The following is a 13743-nucleotide window of genomic DNA, read 5'->3' on the forward strand; positions in this document are numbered from 1 at the left end:
CACTACTGCATAGCATCTAAGTTCGCCAGTGCTCCCTAATTTATTTTTTTGCTGAGCAAACCAACTTTCATTTGAAAGGTCGTATGCGTGATTTACGGTTACAATTTGTTGTAAAAGAGACTGGTTGTGCTGGAAATTGGATTTATTTTGCATAAACTGGGTCGCATGACCTGAAATAAAATGCAGCATCAATTTTGCTTTAAAAGAACCTTGCTTGCTCATTTTTGTTGCTATCCAGCATATTTTAATGTATTTCCTTATCTCGAATTTGCATGGCTGCGGAAATCATTTATAAACATTAATTAGAATATGCATATTGTAATTTATTCTAGAGCAATTTGTGGGGAATATGGAACTGAAACCATAAAATCCTCCTACTTATGGTCTTTCCCCCTTTCTTCTTGTTTCTGTAATAAAATTTTTAATTTATTTATTTTCGTAATTCTAATCACAAGAACGTTGATGTATGCAACCTTGATGGATTTGCTCACTCATTCAAAGGTCTCATTGCCTTTTCGTTTTTAAATTTGAATAAAGCTTAAGCAGGAGTGTTCTTTTTTTTTTTTTTTACTTTACTTATGGAACTTTTTTCTCTTTTTTTTTTAATGAAAGAATTAACTTTTTTTTTCTTATACAAGCAAAACGCTAAATTATGACTGTGATCATTAGATAGATATCGGACGTCTGTTATCTAAGTACCATTTATGGTCCGGTTCGGATCCAGGGGTGGGCGTATATTATCTATTTAACGTTCGTCCGTCGATCCTACAGATCTCGTCCGTCTGATCTTTTTGCGTCGTACGTACTACAGTCCGTGGAGACGAGAAGTCGAGGCCGGATCGCCGGGGGTGGAGATCAGACGGTCCTGGGTGACGTTCTTGGTGGTTTTTCCCTCCCGCGATTTAAGTAAAAGCCGATGAGAACGTCAAACCCGAACCCCAACCTCCCCTCGCGCTTTCTCCTCCTCCTTGCCCCATTCCCTCCCCTCCACCTCGCCCCCTTCCCTCTTCCTCAGTTTGCCCTGGGCCTTTGGGCTAAGGTTAGGTTTAGGTTTTCGTCGTGCTGTTCTATCTCCGCCGCCGCCGCCATGGAGGAGATCACTGATGCGGTGAACAATCTCAGTATCGGCGAATCCCGCAAGAAGAAATGTATCCAAGTCTCCAACACCAAGAAATCCCTCTTCTTCTAAGTCAATCTCGACAAGGTGAGAGAAGACAATAACCCCATATCCTGATCCTTTGTGCGTGTTTCTGTCTGTGTTGAGGGTCTTTGCGTATCTATTTTTCCCAGTCTGGATCGGATCACAGCTGTTGGCAATAGCTTTCCTTTTACGCAGTTGGATTAGGGTTTCAGCGATTCTTTCCCTTGATTCTTGATTCGGTTCGGCTCGGCTCCCTCGTCCTTGGAATAGGGCGGCCGTGCAGCCCCAGTAGTGTCTTTTCTTGGAAGAGGGTTCTTTGGTTCAGGATATGTTTGTTTGTTTGTTTGTTTATTTATTTTTTAACGCATCTTCCTTTCAAGTTTGGCTCTTCTTTTTCTTGATATTCTTCTTTCTGTTGACTGTAGCATAGAGCTGCATGTATAAATTTTTGTGAGATTTATCCTTTTGCACTTCCTCTCAAATACATCTCTTCCGTCCACCAACGTCATCGCAATGTTTGTGCTGTTTGATTGCATTCGCAGAGGTATATGCAGCAGTATAACGAGGTCGAGCTCTCTGCTCTCGGAATGGGTATATTGCTCTTTCTGTCTCTCTGTTATTATTTATACAAATCTTTACTAGTTTCTGATAACTGCTAGCATGCCCAAATTTTTGTGTAAATTCTAGGTTCCCTGTACTTGCTTTGGATAGTCTTATTCCCCATCCCTCCCTCGCCTCTTACAAATCTGGATTCCTTATTTGGAATAACCTGATAGAGCACAATGATGAACAGATCTGCTTCAGATTTTTCTCTTGACTAATTTTTCAACTTATCAGAGAGAGAACTGCTATATTGTCAGTGCAATTGCTACCTATGGAAGGAAAAAAAATGAAATAAGCTTTTAGTCTATAATTGTATATTCTCATTAAATTCTTGAGAATGAAAATTGTCCTAATGATTTATTTTTTTAAAACCTACCCATTTTGTATGCCTACAATTTTTTTTTGACGACCTATCAGCAACATCTTCTCATTGCATTCAAATATATATCATGGAGACTTCTAGAAGTTCTCTCATCAGTTATAGTATAAGATAGTGAACAAGGCCATGTCATGGATAGCTCCGTTTGTTTGTGTAAATTGAAATGTATATACTTGTAGCAATTTCAACTTCTATGTTTTGCAGATGTCTCTTGAATCATTTAGATACCTAATGATAGCTCCTCCTAGAAATGACTTTTCCTTCAGGTCAACTGATTACTGTGCTTTTTGTGCTCTATGTTGCTTTGCTTGCAAGCTTGCCGTCCTGCTCTAACCTTTAGCATGCCTTCTTATGATTGAGCATCCAGGGCCATAGGTATCTGAGTCAGTTCCTCTTGTAGTGAACTCTATTTCTACCTTCCTCTCTCCAAGCTCACTGGCCTTTTTCATTCTACATCCTAACTGGAGGGAGCGGTCCACTTGTGCTTCTATTCTAGAAAGAAGTGAAATCACGTACACAAGGTAAGATTTGTTGTTTAGGGTGGCATTCTTGGCGTTTATGCCAGGACCTTAGAGCCAGATCACATGATGTTGGTGTTAGGAAGCACATTATTTATTTATTAATTTCCTGCTTGCTGACAAACTAAAAGATTTCTCTACCTTCTTGGGTAGTTCAATTGACCACATTAGCTTCGATTCCTATTGATTGGAAGCTAAAGCCAATGCACAAAGAGAGTATATATGTACCTGACATCCATTCCTTATCTTTAGAATGATGTATGATTAAGCATTGCTTCTTGTTCTGCTGGGAAAAAGAAAGCTGATCAAAAAAAGGTCTATTTAGTGAGAGGCTATGCCTATGAGATTCCTCATTGGCCTTGAAGTAACCCCCCTCTTTCTAAGGAATATTCTCCTGGTCAGAAATGATAGTATTCCGACAGGGACCTATTCGGTCGAGGCATAGTTTTGCCTTGGTTATGGGGGAGGGGACTGAGGAATAACCTGATATAAGCAATGGAAGGCATAGAATAACTTTATTCTGCCTTTTTGGCAGAATATCTTTATCCGACTTGTGAGTGATAAGGCTTGGTTTGGTTGCAGGATGGGATGGCTATCCCTCAAGGTTCCTTCATCCTGGGTTAAGAATAAATTTCTTTTTGCATAGGAATTGGTAGGGATAGCTAAAAATGTATAAAAGGCTGGAGGAAAAAAAAAGTAAGAGAGAAGCAATAACTCTCTCAAAATTTTGCTAGGTTAAAACTATGCCACCTCCTTAGTTATTGAAGTTTATCTCACAACCGAATGCAGCCTAGGCATTGAAGTTTTTATCATTAAAATCATGATATATAATAGGGTTACCATGCAAATATCGATGCCCAACTTCTGGATACATTAACAAATGACCTAAGTGAAAACAAGGCTAGCAATAATAGTCCTTGTCAAGATAAAACGAACCTCTAGAGAGTAATAGGGCCATTTTAGTTATTTAGGTCGGTTGAAAAGCAGTCTCATAATGACTGATGCCCCTCATAAAATTTTAGATGGTAGTTCTTGTGATTAAGAAACTAGTATGAGAGCCTTTGGTAGAAAGGATTTGTGAACTATAGAGGTGCATTATGTCTTCTAACTCTTGCTATGTAAGAAATGGCACGTGAAACAAATTACTCACATCCACATGTAAATGTACCCTTCCCTGCTTGTTATGCATGGAATGTTCAATGTCATTTTTCACATCTGGATAATTGGCTTGAAGTCATTTTTGGGTGATGTCAAAAGGATATCAGTATTGGATATTTATGTAAGCTTAAACTGTTAGGTCTAAACCTTCCAACATGTGCTAAATCCTTGATGTCCATTTGAATTAATTTTCTTCTCTAATTGCATGCTTGTACTGCAAAATAACAGGACAGTGCTGCTTATGATGACCACCTATTAGAAATTCAATAGGGTAGATGCACCCTCTAATTTAAATAGGAATCATGGTAGGAGAGTTGAATCTATGAAAGCTTGTTATTCGATTGGCATTGTGAATGTCACAATTGTGACATTTGGTGATGCTTGTATTTGCTGCATATTCCTATGCTCAATCTTTCAACTGCTGGGAGAGTACTCTTATGGTGTTAAAAAGTAAAGAAGAGGCACAATAATGAGCATCGACTCTGCTTATGTATACTTAAAGGAGCTGTGTCTGCAGCTTGTGCAAATGTTTGTTTGTCTGCACACATAAATGCATGAGCACTTGTATAAGCACTTATGCATATGCATATGTGCAGCCATGTGCTTGTCTGTGGGTATACCTTCTTATTGAAGTTGAATTGTGTAAGTGTTTAAGGATCACTATCTAAGCCTAATGAAGAATCTGGAAAAAATAGTAAATTTTGTACATATGATAGTTTCTTGGCATGCTAGGTTTTGGGAAAGCTTGTCATAAGATAGACTTTGGAACATTTTTATAGTACTTGGTTGCAAGCACACTCACATGGTGGTCATAACATTTGGATGTTTAACCTAAGATGGCTGGATAACTAGTCTTGAAGTTACGGAGCATGATAATTCATTATTACATTTGTAGACCAACTTAAAACCTAAGAGAATTGAACCAGATATGTTGCTATTGTGGACGATGTCAATATGTTTTTTCTGCACAGTTTTATCTCTCGTGTCATGTCATATGCATATGACAACCACATGCATGCTTCCATCCCATGATTCAGAGGTGTGGTGCGAATGTAACCTGGCCTTTAGCGGATATCATTGCCTAACCTATTCAGGTGTGGTTTTTGATGGTTTTATTAACTTGGTGATTTGAGGTCAAAATCTCATCTATTATTGTAGTAAGCCATCAATAACCTGAAGAGTTGAGATAGTGTCACAGAGATAAGTGTGCTTCTGGAAGAGGAGGGGGGGGGGGGGGGGGGGGGGGGGGGCGGTGGAGGGGAGGGGGGGGGGAGGGGAGGGGGTGTACAAGTAAATGTATAATTCAGTAATACCTAGAAAATTTATTATTTTGTCTGGAAAGAACAGTTTGTTGTTGCTTGGTAAAGGCATGAGGTGGGATTTGAAATGCTGATCTTGTGTCCCGTTGCTTTTATTCTTCCGCCCTTAAATAAGATTTGTCATATTGATTCAGGAGAGATTGGATGTTTGCTTCTCTGTGTCAGCTAATGTTTTGCATTCTTTACTTGCGGTTGTATATGGTTTGGACTCTAAATGTGGCTGTATGACCACCGTCTAAGTTCCTTGTTTGTGTTGTCTCTGTTGGAGCTCCGAACTCATGTGACTTTAATGGGAGTGTTTTATATTCTCATGACTCCTTTGGAAGAACTATCAACTTCAATGCAGAAAATTTGCAACAACCGGAAACTTTTTTTTTAATTTGGAAAAGCTTTGCTGAAGAAATCCCATACTTAGCGAAAGCTTTAGATAAAAACTCAAATTTCTTCACCAATATAGCAATGATTTAGTCATAACTGTCTTGACCAGGATCGGTATAACCGTCCCGAATCGGATGGTTTCGGTTGTACCGAGCCATCCTGGTGGCGGACTGGGACGGTTCCGACAACGGAAATAAAACACGTTGCCAGAGGGGGAGAAGGAGAAGGAAAGAGAGGAAAAAGAGTGAGCGGTGGAGGGAGGGAGAGAAAGGAAGAGAGAGGGAGGTGGAGGTTGGCCAGCGAAGACTGGCTAGTGGAGGGTAGGCGTAAGTTGGCGAGCCGCGCGGAGGACGCTCCTCCGGGCTCCGCGGCAGAGTTTCCTGTTTCGTTCGAAATAGGGTTTGGCCGCTTTTTTAATTTTAGAATTTTGAAATGAAGTCGGCAAATCATCCCTTTTAAATTTTGTAATTTTTAAGTGAAGTCGGAAAGCCGCTTTTTTAATTTTACGATTTTGAAGTGAAGCCGGCAAATCACCCTTTTTTAATTTTGCAATTTTTAAGTGAAGTCGGCAAGCAATTTGCCAACTTCACTTAAAAATCGCCAAATTTAAAAATAGTTGAATCCCTATTTTGTTCGAACCCGGCTGCGGAGCCTTTCTTTGCCACTTGCCCGAGTCGCTGGCCTCTGCCACCCTCCCTCTCTCCCCCTTCTCTCTCTTTTTTCTTTTCTTTCCTTCACCCTCTCCCTCACCTTCTCTATTGTGCAGGTTCATACCGACTCGTGCCGCTGGGCAACCGATCCGTTGCTCGGTGCCAGCCCAACATACCATGGTCACAACACAATCAAACTAACTCACGTAGCCACTAGCAAAAAATAAAAATTAAGTTTTTGTTTCCACCCGCGTCTATTATATAGGTTCACCTCTAAAGATCTTCAAATGCAGGCTTAAGAAAGAGCAAAAAGCAAAAGCGGGGATTTCACTGACTTGATCGATTGAGGCCCCTTCGACAAAAAAGACACCCCAATGCACGTCTCTCACCACTATGGGATCTAGAAAGGGTTAGATATGCGCGGCCTTACCTCCATTATGGAGTAGCTGTTCCTATGTTTCGAATGATTGACACCTAGGTTACAATGGAGCAACATTTTTTTGGCGCAAAAATTCTCTGTTTATTCTTTTCATTATAGTAGTCTATGTTATGAAAGTCAATATTGTTTGTTACAAAAGCTTTTCCCATTTGATTAGATTCTATCAATGATGGTATCATATAAAGGTTCGAAATACATCATATTCATATGATTTGAGGAAGTATGCATTTCTGATACAGTAGTTTTTTTGGATATGCCTTGATTGTGATATGGCATCTTAATTTTCATCTTAATATTAGAAGGGCTCAGTTTTGACATATTTCAAGATTCACTTTGGACTTCCGATCTGGCAGGGTGATCATTTTAAACCTTGTTTCTCTTCATTGTTTGTCTTTTCTTTGTAATTACCCCTTTAGTTAGCAATAAGTTAGTACTGATGTCCACGTCTCCAACAATTTGCATTTCTCATCCATCTCATCCATTCAGCTTGTACAATCCTTCGCTGCCCTTTCTGGGGTCATTCGCAGAAAGTTGCATGGAGATTTATACGTTCATAACCCCCCCCCCCCCCCCCCCCCCCCCCCCCCCCCCCCCCCCGCCGCCCCCCCTTCTCTATTTGCATAGTTAATTGTTTATGGTAACTGTATACGCAGATTCTGTAGGTTGAAAAAGTGACAAGTCATCTAGTCCTATATTTGAATTATGGGAAGATATATCTGGTGGATGAAATTCTTATTCTGTTATTTGCTGAATAGTATGGGAAAAGAGAAGCTGAAGCTGAAGCAAAATTCTATATCCAAGCTGTAGATGTTGCCTTGAGAATTTGCACACAAATTTCTATAAGCTGCAAACCTCACAAACAGTTGAGGATTTGCCATGGGATGCTGTTCTAGAATGTCGCTAATGCCTGTGATATTGTTATTTTCTTGAGAAACCATTTAGAGCTACGAATCATCCTTTATCAGTATAATTTTTGCAGACCTCAAAGCACGAGCGAAATCCTGGGCAGAAGGTACCAATTTGGCGCAGCTTGGTCCCAACCCTTTACATAGCCCTCCAAGCCCGCGCTCTTCAAGTGTGGTTAGGATTGCATCAAGTAGGTCTGTTAATGAGTCGAGCCCGAGCCTCGGGCTCAGGCTTGGTACCGAGCTCGGTATTGGGCTCGAGCACGGGTTTGCTTGGTAAAGCAAAGGTTTGAGCTTGAGCTCGTAAAGCTCGTTTCAATTACGAGCTCGAGCCCAAATCCGAGCTCGAAAGAAGATAAACATGATAAAGATTTCTATGAACAGATTTTTCTCACTCAAAAACATCGACAAAAATTTTATTTGTTTTAATCTCCTCAAAATAAAGAGGCTTTTTCAAAGCTCAATTACTAAAAGCTTGATCAAAGAATATTATATATAGATTAAAAAAAACAAATCAAAGAGAAGAGAAATCAAAGGAGGAATCAAACCAAGCAATCCCAAGAATTAGAGGGACCCTACTGCTAGATCCTGACGATCTTGCCAGCATCGCCGGAATCCCACGAACTCCGGCCATCGGATTCCACGCTAGGCTCCAAACTCGATCGGTGTGGCTTTCCAGCCTCCACCTCTCCCTCAGCTCTAGATTCCCCTCCAAGAAATCCATTGCCTATGTGCCGCTTGCCGCCCGAGATCAGTGGTGCCGATCCAACCAAATAAACAATTCGAGAAAGAAGAAAGTTCGTCCGGAGTAAATAGCGATGGAATGGTAGAGGAAGGAAAGGTCCAACATACTGATGGGATATCTAAGGGGAATGTATAAATGCATAGAAAGAAGACAAATCTCTCGATTCGAAGGTGGGCAGCAAGTTAGAAGAGGAGGTCTGTTTGTTAGTCGAGCAAGAATATGATAAAAAGTCCCTCGTCGTCGTTATCTCGACCGGCGCTCTGCCAAAATGGGTAAAACCCTAGAATTCTTCCTCTCTCGATTTGAAGGTGGGCAGCAAATCGGAAAGGAGGATGGTTGGAGAGGAGGGTTTCCAAGTGAGATCCAGGTCTGACCACCCACAGTTCCGTCGGTGGCGCATTCTCGACCGTCGGATTCCCAAGCAGTGTCAAGTCATGAGCTCCGTTTGGCCTCGTGAGCTGCTCGGGCTGGAATTTAAACGGACCTCATTTTGAGCTGGAGCAACGAGCCCGAGTCCGAGCGGCTTGTTAACAGGCCTAGCATTATGGACATTCTTATAGACTTGCACAAGCTCCTTGCATGTGCTTGTGGCTCACCTCTACGGGTGCTTAAAATAGCACTAGATGTGGAACGCTGTAATTTTACCAATTTCCCCTAAGGTCCTTAGAGGGACATCTTCAGTATCGCATAAGCAGCAAACTAGCGTGTTACAGCATATGGTACAACTCCTATTAGACTTGGAGTGGGACTGCTATAAAGCTCTGATGTGTCTCCCTTCCACCAGATTTTGAGGAAAGCATGTAGGAGATACATCGGCATCTTGCTGCAATTAAATTGATCAAACTTAGAGCCGGCTGTATATAAACTAAAATCAGTTGATGATAAATGGCTGTCCATATAATTGCTTTTAGTCTCAAATAATTCCAGAGGATATGTACACGAGGTTGAAGTGACTCAAGCAAATGCTCCTGCAACCAGTGAGGAGGGGACTTGGACCTTGGGTGTTTACCCTGCTTTGGGGTTCAAAATCTTCTTAGTTGTATTACGAGCAAATAACTGCAAAAAACACAATGAGAAAAGATGGCAGAGATGGTTAGTACACCATTCAATTCAGATGACACCAACACCTCAGAACTACTAACATCTTTATGATAAACAGAAAAAAGGAACTGACAAGAAAGAAGGGGAGAAGGCTTTGATTTGAGATAATTTCAGTTTAAAATAGCTAGTCAAATCAAGTCTAATATATTATGACCCGCAGTTGTACTGTACAGGCACATGGAAGGCTAGAAGGTGGTTTCAAAAGATATAAAATTTTCCAAATCGCACTGTTCAGGAATTTATTACAATTAAGATGAATGATAATTACAACCAATGAGATATGAAGAATAGATGTGAACAATTAAGCCAGTTTGACATCTAATAATATGTCATTGCCACTACAGATTCCATATAAAGTCTATCTGCAAGTGTCATGCAATTCTGAGAGGAAGGGAACTTGAGGGTATAAAAGAAAGCTAGAAGGCCTTTATGACAGATCTCATATAATATCCAAAAAAAAAAACAAAATAATACGCATGAAAAAGTCAGCCCAGCCCAATAGCCAAAATTGTAAACTAGCTACCTAGAATAACGACAGCAAGCTCCGGATTGATAATCATTTCACTGAACATTATACCAGTAGACTGTCATTTCCTCATGTCAATCTGTTAAGTAAATTAAGGTCTACATTATCTGTTACCAGTTTAGAAGTTATTGTATCACAAATAGCATTGCACTAAGATTTATTCTGTTGTGTATAAAATTGGAAATTAGCTGAGAAAGAGATCGTTCACATCATTACGGAGCTTATTCCCATAAACTTTTCCACGGCAGATCAACAGTAACATATTTAATTTTTGAAGCACTAGCACTTAGATATTCAAGATCTTTGAGAGAATGTTGGATGCAGGAACCAGTTTGCGAACACAGCCCAAGCATCTTTAGAGCATCCCTTAAGGTTAATACACTATATATTGATGATTGGATCCTCTTGCACCTATTATATATCATGATTGGATCCTCTTGCAGCTGCACGCTGCAGATGGTCACTCCCAAAAATTATATGCCACTAAAGATGCAAAAGTTGAAAAATATCAGGTCTCATCAGGAGCAAAGGCATCACGTTGGGTGCTGACGAGGAAGCCATACACGCTTTGGGTTGGGTTAGAAAACATGCTGTCACATTATCAGAATAATGAATTGCAAAATTTGGTTAATTTCCTTACTAAATGTAATGCATGAAGAACATGAAGCACAAAAACAACTGCTTTCTAGTGCACAATCTGCCTATAACCTTACACTGCTAAAGCTCATGAAATATGCAGTTTGCTCAAGTTCTTGAGTTGCCTGTGTTCAAAATTAGCAACTTTTATTGGCATTTACTTTCTACTAAACTACATCACAGGTCACCACTCAAGAACAAAGACACAAATAAGAGGCCCTTATTCAAGGATAAGTATATTCCAGTTCCCTGGAACAGTCATTCCAGGAATAACCAAGTTGATGGGAATAACTATTCCTCTCTCAATCTTGCTTCTTAAACCCACTTTGCACAGGGTCTATTTCAGGCTTTACTTTGGGTTTATTGAACATAGCCTTCATGCATCAATCCTGCAGCAGATCTATGTTTTATTTAATTTTGTAATTCTGTGCTTTATTTTATCTGGGCTGTTTTCACTATGGAATAAGAAATGGTGGAATAGGATCCACTTCTTATTTCTATCTTTGTTTGGCTATGATCTGTGGAATAACTCTTAAGTCAAGGGCAGCTTTGCTCATAAAAAAAAGTAGATATATTCCTTCATCTTTTTAACCTGCCTAGCAAGAACTAGGAATATACCAAGCCTTCTGCTTTACTCCCGAACCAAAGATAGCTTTAATGCATCAATCAGGTACATTTTTTTATAATAAGGATCATCTGTCTAGCTGTAATCTTGTGCTTGCTTTATCTTATTATGTGTATGTTTCCAAAATCCAGCCCCTAGAATTTTTAGGGAAAAAAATTAAGCAGAATAACTATTCCTCCATTTTGTTTTCTTAAAGTCAACTGGCAGAAATAAGGCTTATACCAAGCTCTATTCCATCTTTATTATTCTCAAGCCAAACACAGCCAAAATGCATCAACCAATTGTGCAAACTATGCACAAATTAATTTGGATTTATTAACAATGGTCACCTGGTGCTTTGTTAAATTTAGAACGCATTTGGTTTAGGAAAAATAAAAAGTGGAATATAAATAATTATTCCTCTTGGACACATTATTCTATTTTGTTTGCCTAAAATTTCTGGAATAACTCTACGCTGTGTTTTAGTTCATAGAGAACAATGAGTCTCGCATAAAACAGAAACTTATTTGAAATAAAGCTATTCCATTCCCCAAATAGTTAATACTTGGATAAATAAGTTTGACAAATAACCTTCCTCATTTATTCATGCCTTTCAAACCCAGTTGCAAAGCTTTATTCCTGCTTTATTTTTGAACCAAGTATAGGCTTAATACATCAATCATGGCATACTTTTGTGCTTTATTTAATTTGAATGGATCAATATGGTCTAATTCTATGATTTATCACCAGCAATGAAGTTACTCCATCCCCCTGGGGTTTGACTAAAATAGTGAGATGAGGGCGAGTATTGTTGGACTGTTGAGCACGGGAGGGTGGGTGGAGAGAGAGAGAGAGAGGTGGTAGAGCAAGCGATGGGCTTGGAGTAAAGGTAAAGAAAGAGAGAGGAAGCGGGCCAGGGCAGGCCGCTGAGTTGAGGAGGGATGCAGAGAGAGTAAGAAGAGAGCAAAGGAGAAGGCAGTGATGGCCCACTGGGGATGAAGGCAAAGAGAGAGGAGGAAGAGAACCTTGGAGGCTAAGGTGGTGGAGCATTAAGGTGGTTAGCAGCATCAATAACTAGAGGGAAGATAGCCATGATTCAAAAAAGGTATAGTTTGGTTCAATTTAAAAAAAAGGTGAGAGGGAAGTCTGTGTGTTGGGTTGTATATATACATACATATATACATACATATATATATATATATATATATATACACACACACACACACACACACACACACACACACACACACACACACACACACACACCTCGAGTCAGCTCAAAAAAGGGAAAGCTCGAAAGCCTAATTTTAATCAGCCTGAAAAGTTTGGGCTCACCCTGGCCCATCAGGTTGAAAATCTAAGACCAAGCCTGGCAAAAATCAGGCCCAGCACTGCTGGGTTGGTGGGCCGCCTCATTTCACTTAGGTCTACTTGCTTCATGAATAAACATGTTTGACTGAAATAACCATTCGTCCTTATTCCTACTATAATATTGAAGCAAAGACAACCTTAATGCGTTAGTCACGGCAAACATCTATACTTTCCCGTGGTCTAATGCTATGCTTTATATAATTTAGCTCGCTTTTGGTTTGAGAGTAAGAAAAGGTGGAATTGGAATAATCTCTTAGAATAGTTACTCTACGGGCTCGTTTGGTTCGCGGGAAAAGAAGGAGAAAAAGTGTGGTCAATGGAAAAGTAATGAGATGCCTCTTGTTTGGTTGGAGTTTTCAAAGGAGAGAGATAAAAAAGCTGTATTTCCATGGAAATATGATTCACACATTTCATGAAAAAATCTTTTCCATGAGAATCATGGAAAAGTTACTTTCCCATAAGGCATGAATCACTCTATCTTTATTTTTTTCCAAAAAAGCCCTTCAGCATTAAAGAGGCATTAAAGACCTAATTTTTATTAAGGGCATAATAGAAATTGCACATAACTTTTCTAGGAAAGTGGATGGTCAACCAAACATAAACACTCTGAAAATCTGTCACTTTCCCATGTTTAACCAAACATGCCAAAAGTACATTCCCAAGCATTCTCTTCCTAGGAATCTTCTTCCCAGGAATTATATTCTTAGGAGAAAAAATGCTTCACGTGAACCAAACGAGCCCTACAAGTTATTCTTACATTTGTTTGGCTAAAGTTTCTAGAAAAATACTATGCTAAGGGTGTTTTCTTCAATAGACAAAAAGGAGGAAAAAAACGAATGGAACTTATTACAGGAACAAAGTTATTCCAGCCCTCAGAAGCTGCTTTTCAAAGCTAGCTTAGCCTAACTTCTCTCAAGCCCTATCCCTACTTTATTCTTGAGCCAAAGACAACCAATAGCATCAATCCTGGCATATAGCTATATGTAATTTTCCTGCATCAATCATGGCATTTTTGTGGTTTACTTAATTTAGACCAAAATTGCCAATAAGGAGAGGGAAATGAGTACATAAACAAGAATTATAAAATAATGGTTAAAAATCTCTTTAAGAGGAAAATAGGTAGGGGTGGCAATTTATGACTCCACCCATCAACCCGACCCGTGAACAACCTGTTTTAAGTAGGGTCGGGTTTGACGTAAATAGATTTCGGTCATAAACGGATCAACCTATCTAGACCTGTTTATTAAATGGGTCGGGTTCAAGGTTAGAC

General features: G+C 39.7%; 1 protein-coding gene and 1 pseudogene across 4 annotated transcripts in view; one reads left to right on the forward strand and one right to left on the reverse strand.

Annotated features, from left to right (window-relative positions):
* The first annotated feature begins 610 nt into the window (after window positions 1–610).
* On the forward strand, window positions 611–7332 carry LOC113463718 (annotated as a pseudogene).
* Window positions 7333–8861: 1529 nt separating this feature from the next.
* The window catches only part of LOC103721377 (AFG1-like ATPase), a 39977-nt gene continuing 35095 nt past the window's right edge, over window positions 8862–13743 (reverse strand). For 3 of the 4 annotated variants that reach the window (XM_026810305.2, XM_008811557.4, XM_026810309.2), the window contains one exon: window positions 9070–9291. The gene's annotated coding sequence lies outside the window, so the exon portion shown is untranslated. The other variant, XR_003388471.2, reaches the window with a different exon arrangement.

Source organism: Phoenix dactylifera, chromosome 11 (genome assembly GCF_009389715.1).
Source record: "Phoenix dactylifera cultivar Barhee BC4 chromosome 11, palm_55x_up_171113_PBpolish2nd_filt_p, whole genome shotgun sequence".
NCBI classification, from domain to species: Eukaryota; Viridiplantae; Streptophyta; class Magnoliopsida; order Arecales; family Arecaceae; genus Phoenix; species Phoenix dactylifera.